General features: G+C 41.5%; 1 protein-coding gene across 5 annotated transcripts in view; it reads right to left on the reverse strand.

Moving 5' to 3' along the window:
* ZNF502 (zinc finger protein 502) overlaps positions 1–7830 on the reverse strand; it is a 12198-nt gene extending 4368 nt beyond the window's left edge. Inside the window, exons 1-3 of one of the 5 annotated variants that reach the window (XM_025376086.1) lie at positions 7733–7830; positions 5758–5855; positions 2911–3033 (exon numbers count right to left, since the gene is read on the reverse strand). The gene's annotated coding sequence lies outside the window, so the exon portion shown is untranslated. Of the gene's footprint in view, positions 1–2910; positions 3034–5757; positions 5856–7728 lie in introns of all 5 variants that reach the window. The other 4 variants (XM_025376082.1, XM_025376083.1, XM_025376081.1 and 1 more) reach the window with 4 other exon arrangements.
* Positions 7831–8110: the final 280 nt, after the last annotated feature.

Consider the following 8110-nt stretch of genomic DNA (forward strand, 5'->3'; position numbering starts at 1 on the left):
AAAAAAAAAAAAAAAAAAAAAAAAAAAAAAGAAAAGTTAGTCAATATAGTTAAAAGTTATATAGCAAAATATCCTCATAGCAAGGCTTGTGTATTAAGTCTGATTTACCCACTTCTACCAAACGCCAAGAGGCTGAGATAGTGTCAGGGAATGCTATCTACTTGATACAAACTAGAGACACACTGATTGTCCTTTCTTCAAGATGTCATATCAATTAAACAGTTTTTCTTCAGGTATAGCTCAGTGTCAGAGGACAGGCTGCAGTTAAAAAGAAACAAAAATAAATTTAATTGTGAAATAAGTTTTGACTTACAAAAAAGTTGCAAAAATACCAGTTTCTGTAAATGCTTCTTTTTAAAAATGTCAGAATCAAAATTGTTCATTCAAAAATATCTCTCCATTTAACCTTGAAGTGAGAAGCAGAACTGGCAGCATTATTCAAGGAAAAAGGGAAGATCCAGAGATGATTTTTACCAGAGTCAAGAACTTAGAAGACATGAAAGAATAAAATAAGTCTGCTCAAGTACATAATAAGCTTGGTCTTATGGACTTCTCAGTGAAGTCTATGCTTTTGCATTGAACTTTAAAGTTTTAAGAAGATACTTGGCTGGAAGCAGTGGCTTAGGCCTGTAATCCCAGCACTTTGGGAGGCCAAGGCAGGTGGATCACCTGAGGTTAGGAGTTTGAGGCCAGCCTAGCCAACATGGCGAAACCCTGTCTCCATAAGAATATAAAAATTAGCTGGGCATGATGGCAGGTGCCTGTAATCCCAGCTACTCAGGAGAATGAGGTGGGAGAATCACTTGAACCCAGGAGGCAGAGGCTACAGCGAGCTAAGATTACACGATTGCACTCCAGCTTGGGAGACAGAGCAAGACTCCATCTCAAAAAAAAAAAGAAGATCCTATCTGGGTTTTCCTGATTCTCATTCACAGGAAGAACATAAAGGGACCTGTAAGCTACTACACAATCCTACAGAGACTCAGAGACTCATGCAAGCAGACTGGGATTTGGGTGACTAATCAGTGCTAGACACTGGAAAAAGAAGCCAGACACCCTATCTGGCTCCAACTTGTGTCATAGCTGGATAAAGACATTAAATGAATCATTTCAAATATGGGAGTTACAAAACTGCAAGTATGGGGTGCTACAGAATGTAGAGCAGAGGGGACCTGATATAGTCTGGGTCCCCTTTAGACATGTGAAAGGGAAAAGTAGGCCAGGTACGTTGGCTCACGCCTGGGATCCCAACACTTTGGGAGGCCGAGGCAGGCGGATCATGAGGTCAGGAGATCGAGACCGTCCTGGCTAACATGGTGAAACCCCGTCTCTACCAAAAATACAAAAAATTAGCTGGGCGTGGTAGCACATGACTGTAGTCCCAGCTGCATGGGAGGCTGAGGCAGGAGAATCACTTGAACCCGGGAGGCAGAGGTTGCAGTGAGGCAAGATCGTGCCACTGCACGCCAGCCTGGGCGACAGAGGGAGACTCCATCTCAAAAAAAAAAAACAAAAAAAACAACAACAACAAAAAGGCCGGGCACGGTGGCTCACGCCTGTAATCCCAGCACTTTGGGAGGCCGAGATGGGCGGATCACGAGGTCAGGAGATCAAGACCACCCTGGCTAACACGGTGAAACCCCATCTCTACTAAAAATACAAAAAATTAGCCGGGTGCGGAGGTGGGCACCTGTAGTCCCAGCTACACGGGAGGCTGAGGCAGGAGAATGGTGTGAACCCTGGAGGCGGAGTTTGCAGTGAGCCGAGATTGTGCCACTGCATTCCAGCCTGGGCGACAGAGCTAGACTCTGTCTCAAAAAAGAAAAAAGAAAGGAAAAAGTAGAGAGACAAAATGAACATACAAAAGGAATCAAGTAAGGAATCATAGTAATGCCCAAAGTGTTGAACACCAGAAATGAGACATAAAGCCTGAGGGCAAGCCAGTTCAAACAGAACCCTAAAAAACATTTTAAGGACTTTACCCTAAAGTGAAGAGAAAGCCATAATAAGGATTTGAAAAAGTCTGATAAAATACATGACATGATTAGATCTGCTGTTTTATGGAAACACATTCCTCTGTCTACAGCAACAGATAATGTGTGTAGTAGGGGGGAGTGGGAGGGTAAGGTGAAGACTTGAAGATCCCTTGTAAGGCTATTTCAGTAGTCCAGTATGGGGACTGGATTAAAAGAAAGAATCAACCAGAATGAATGAATATTGGTGGGAGGGGTGAGAGAGGGAGATGTCAAGGATAATTAGCCAGTTTTGGGTGATGACAGTGACCTTTAGTGACAGTGGGTACACTGGTCTGGAAAGCAATAAGATACCTTTAGTTTCAAATATCTACATAGAAGGTAGAACAGGGCATACATAGTTGAAAGAGAGACAGGTGTGGCCTGAAGAGTTTTAGACATAAAAAAAGTAATTGAAATCACAGGAGTAACAGATAAAATCTTTAAAGCAATGTGGCTAGGAAAACTCCAACAGTGAGTCTAAACACTTAAAAGATCTCTAATCCCAGCAAGGTGAGGTAGCTCACACTTGTAATCCTAGCACTTTAGGAGGCCAAAGTGGGAGGACCACTTTAGGCTAGAAGTTTGAGACCAGCCTAGGCAACAGAGAAAACTCCATCTCTACAAAAAACAAAAATTTGTTAGGTGTAGTGGTATGCACCTATAGTCACAGCTACTAAGGTGGAGGATCACTTGAGCCCAGGAGTTCGAGGCTGCAGTGAGCTATTAATATGATTGCATTGGCCAGGCACGGTGGCTCACGCCTGTAATCCCAGCACTTTGGGAGGCTGAGGCAGGTGGGTCACCTGAGGTCGGAAGTTTGAGACCAGCCTGGCCAATATGGAGAAACCCTGTCTCTACTAAAAATACAAAATTAGCCAGGCATGGTGGCGCATGCCTGTAATCCCAGCTACTCGGGAGGCTGAGGCAGGAGAATTGCTTGAACCTAGGAGGCAGAGGTTGCGGTGAGGATGGATCGTGTCATCGCACTCCAGCCTGGGCAACAAGAGTGAAACTCCATCTCAAAAAAAAAAAAAAAGATTGCATCACTTCACTCCAGCCTGGGCAACAAAACAACATCCTGTCTTAAAAAATAAATTAAATAAAATATCTCTAATCCTCTAAGAGATGTAAATAAAAATAATTTAATATATGATAAAAGCAGCATTTCTAATCACAAAAGGATAGATAATTAATAAATCAAGTTGGCACCATTGCTGACTACCTGGAAAAAAAAGTGTGATTACTATATTGCGCCACACACCAAAATAAACCAAAACCAATTAAAGGGTTAAATATAGAAAATAAAACCACAAAATAAAATATGACCAAAAATTCATCCTGGGGTTAGCACTTTCAAGCATGATGCAAAATGGATAGGACAAAAATTGATAAATCTGACCACATAAAAACAATACCCTGTATATCCAAAATACAAAGAAATGAAGACAAACAAGCTTTTAAAAAAAAGTATTTTTCAGTTATATATCAAGGGATAGATAGATCTAATAAAGATTTCTTACAGATGAGTAAGAAAAAAAGGTGACCTGAGAGAAAAACGGAAAATACAAAAAATACACCAAGAATTACAAAGGCCAATAAACATATCAAAACAATGTTCCATCTTTGTGGTAAACAAAGAAATGGAAACTGAAAGAATGAAGAATCAATTTTTACATCAAAGTGGAAAATCTATTTTTAATGCTACATTCAAGATTCACAAAGGTGCAGAGAAAGAGTTTCTCACACACCAGTGCAAACGTAAGTTGGTACCATCTTTCTGGAGCGAATCTAGCAATACACATCAGGTGTGAAAGTTGTAGCTTAGTTATAGTTAGGATGCTGTGGTCAACATTTTGTGGATACAGGAATTCAGAACAGAATGCTCATTTTGTATATACACCATCTGTAGTGTACCTCAGAGTCATCAGTATGCCATAAAAAATGACTATATTCTGCCAGACACAGTGGCTCACACCTGTAATCCCAGCACTCTGGGAGGCCAAGGCAGGTGGATCACCTGAGGTCAGGAGTTCGAGATCAGCCTGCCCAACATGGCGAAACCACGTCCCTACTAAAAAACACAAAAAATTAGCCAGGCGCACTGGCAGGCGCCTGTAATCTCAGCTACTCAGGAGGCTGAGGCAGGAGAATTGCTTGAACCCAGGGGGCAGAGGCTATAGTGAGCCAAGATCACGCCACTGCACTCTAGCTCGGGCGACAAGAGCAAAACTCCATCTCAAAATAAAAAAAAAAAAAAGACTATATTCTTTGACCTAGTAATTCTACTAGAACTTTCTCAGAAAGAAGTAACTTTCCAGAGAGAAGAGAAACAGAATTCTTCTGTTACTTGTAAAAATATCCCCTGAAATGTACACAGAAATAAAGTTTGTCTATTGGTGGACACTGAGGATTGGCAAATTATGATACTTCTACTTGGTGAAAACTATTTAGACATAAAGACAATTAAAAATGACAATATATGATTATTGGGAAAAAATACTTATGCCATATGTTAAATACCCTGTATAGTAAAATTTCAAGTATTAATATAATGTAAAATATATGTTTGTTAAAATATACATGTGACGTGACGTGCTTGTGTCCAGCTACTCAGGAGGCTGAGGTAGAAGGATCACTTGAACCTGGGAGGTAGAGGTTGCAATGAGCTGTGATAGCACCATTACACTCCAACCTGGGTGACAGAGTGAGACCCCGCTCAAAAATTAAAACTTAAAAATACATCTGAATAAGATCAAGAAGGGAAAATAATCATCACTGTGGTAAAATAATGAATTGTGAATAATTTTCCCAAATGCCCTCTATTATCTATATTTTGCTCCACTTTTGCTTAAAAAAAAAAAAAAACTAACAAATCTATAAGAATATATATCAAATTATTTATTGTGATCATTTCTGAAGAATAAAATTATGGTAAACTTTTGCCTTAAAGCCTATGTTTTTGTAATGTTTGAAAAATTTCCCATAGGAATAACTAACTTCTGTAATCAAAGAAAAAGTGAAAAAGCATAATCAGAGATGGCACAGAGATTTATGTACAAAGATCACACTACTACTACAATTGTTAAACAGGCAAATAAACATTGACAGACTACCAAAGATAGATTATGAAAGTATCAAAAATCACAATTTCAAAGAATATTCATGAGAAAATATAATATGTTAAAATAGGAAGATACAAAACACTAAAACAAAAACAAGAAATATGCACACATATACTGGGACTAAGCACTCAATACACAGAAACTATTGTTAATAAACAGATAAAACACACACATTTTAAAAAGACATAAAGACAACCTACACACTTATCTCTAGATCGGTTAATGGGTTACTTTAGTCCTTTATACTCTTCTATAAATTTTACTTCTCCTTCAATAAACATATATTACTTTTATAGTTAGAAAAAGTTACTTTTTAAAAAGCCAGAAACAAAAACAAAAACAAAAGGCTATGGTATTGGCCTCCCATTCACAAGATGATAGTAGATTGGATTGGGAGTCAGGAAAGTTTGCTCTGCCAATAGCCTATGTGAGTGGGCCTACATGACAGGCCATTTATCTGAAAAGGGTAACAACTTAGACAATATTTATGGGTCATTCCAGCTCTCATAATCCGTGAATCCTTGATGAGTTAATCCACATAAAGCATTCAAAAAGATATCTACTCGATGGCAGGCACTCAACAGGGGTTAGATGCTATTATGGTTGATACTAAAACCTACAGAGAAAGAAAGACATCTTGGTGATGACCACATCCTTCCAATCATGGATCATCTGAGCTGTCAGCAGTTTGTCAATGTCAAGGGTCAGCAAACATTTTCTGTAACAGGCCAGAAAGCAAATTTTTTTAGGTTTAATGGGTTAAATGGGATATATAGTCTCTGCCTCAACCATTCAACTTTGCCTTTGTAGTTTGAAAACAGAAATAGACAATATGTAAATTTGCCTGTGTTTTAATAAAACAGTTTTACCAAAAAAAAAAGTGGCAGACCAAATTTCGTCCATATTTGCTGACTCCTAGGTCTATAAGTTGCCCAGAAAGTAATGTACGGGTGCTTCTACAAATGCCTATTGTGGAATAATCTGGCTGTTACTGATTTTAAGATGTTAAAAAGATCCCTCTGCAGATCTGGGGAAAGATGAGTATTATGGTGAAAGATAAAAGGAAACAGGCTCTTAATAGCCCTATCCTGCTAACCTAATAGAGAGCTGGCTTCCTCCCTCCACCTTGTAAGGTTTTGCCCAGATGCCACCTCCTTACCCCTCAATAATTAGCTAAAGGAATCTAGGCGAGCTAGATGAAGTTTTTCAAGAATTTTAAACAATCCCTCCAATGAGACCACATTGAAATGTACTCCTCTCTGAAGCCCTTCTTGGTCTGCATGTCGGCACCAAACAGTGCACTCAACCAAGCTGCGGCAGTACACTTTATCTCTTATGCAGCCTTGGGTCACTTAGTAATGTGATCTGGGACAAGTTTTCTATTGTCTTTGTAAGTTTTCTATTCTCTTTGTACCTCAGTTCCCTCACTTAAAAACTATACATAGGCCTGGCGCAGTGTTTCACGCCTGTGATCCCAGCACTTTGGGAGGCCAAGGCAGGCGGATCACCTGAGGTCAGGAGTTCGCGACCAGCCTGATCAACATGGTGAAACCCCGTTTCTACTAAAAATACAAAATTAGCTAGGTGTGGTGGCACATGCCTGTAATCCCAGCTACTCGAGAGCCTGAGGCAGGAGAATCGCTTGAACCCGGGAAGCAGAGGTTGTGGTGAACCGAGATCGCGCTGTTGCACTCCAGCCTGGGTAACAAGAATGAAACTCCGTCTCAAAAAAACAAAAAAACAAAACAAAACAAAAAAACAAAAACCCTACACATAATACGCTGTTGTGAAGATTAAATCAATTAGCACAAATGCTTCAAATAGTGCCTGGTATACAGTAAGTGCTAAATAAATGTAGTTTAAAATATTACCACCAAATCTGCTTATGCACTTATCGTCCTACACAAGACTGGAAGCATGTTTACATTTGGCAGTCTCCGGCGTCACTCTTTTGTAGCCTCACTCCTGAATTCGGTGTAATGTTTGGCATGTAATGGATAGTAACTCTTCATTGGGAGGCATTAAGGTTTGCATACATGCTATCACATACAACTGTCAACTGGGCTTTGTGAAGAAGCAAGGAACAGACTTCTACACAGTACTTTAGAGATTTCTGTACCCTCCAGAATTGTAACTCAGGTCTCAAGACTCCAAACGAGCGCACTTTACACTATGTGCCGTCTCCTATAAAAACAGGCTCTAAACAAGTTTCGGAGCTACAGGATAGGCCGGGGAAAGAAATTGGTATCTGAACCGAGAATTCTGATCCCCAGGATCTCGTTTCCTGACATGGGTCCTAGGTCTTCATCATCCATCCATCCTTCACTCACTCATTCATTCATTCACTCTGCCATTTTCCTAGGCATCTCCTCTGTGCTGGGCACTGTGCTGGGCCTTGGGGTCTGCAGTGCTGAGGCTGCAGGTTGGGCGGGCCGAGCCGCCAGGAGTGTCCCAGGTTCGGGCGGCACGCGTAGGCAGCAATTCGGGGAGGATCGAGGCCGGGGCTGACTTCCCAAATAACCCTCCAGCCCGCCGCCCCAGCCGTGGCTCACCGGGGTCCCCTATTTTCCCTTCCCTGGGTCCCAACCCGCTCACTGTGAGATCCAGGGACTCCCCGCGGAGCGGCGCGGGCGCTCCCGGAGGTTCACGCGAGCCAGGACACCAGCCTTAACTTCTGAAACCGGAAGAGTGGTGGCGCAACCGGTAGTGCGTCAGCAGCGGGCTCGCGCGGCCATTCTCTGATTCTCTAGGAAGCGGGAGGAACAGCTCTATGGGACCCTAGAAGAAGGCGTTCCCTCCAAGCCCAGCCTGTAACTCCAGCCTTGTTTCCCGTCAAGCCCAGTCGCTTTACTGATAATCCCATTAACAACTATCTTGGCCTGAAACACAGTGGCTACCTCAACCCTCAGGAAAATTGTATAGGGAGACGTTGGGATGGAAAGGATGCTGGGTAGGAGCCGGGATGGGCCATCT

The sequence above is a fragment of the Theropithecus gelada genome, chromosome 2 (genome assembly GCF_003255815.1).
Source record: "Theropithecus gelada isolate Dixy chromosome 2, Tgel_1.0, whole genome shotgun sequence".
NCBI classification, from domain to species: Eukaryota; Metazoa; Chordata; class Mammalia; order Primates; family Cercopithecidae; genus Theropithecus; species Theropithecus gelada.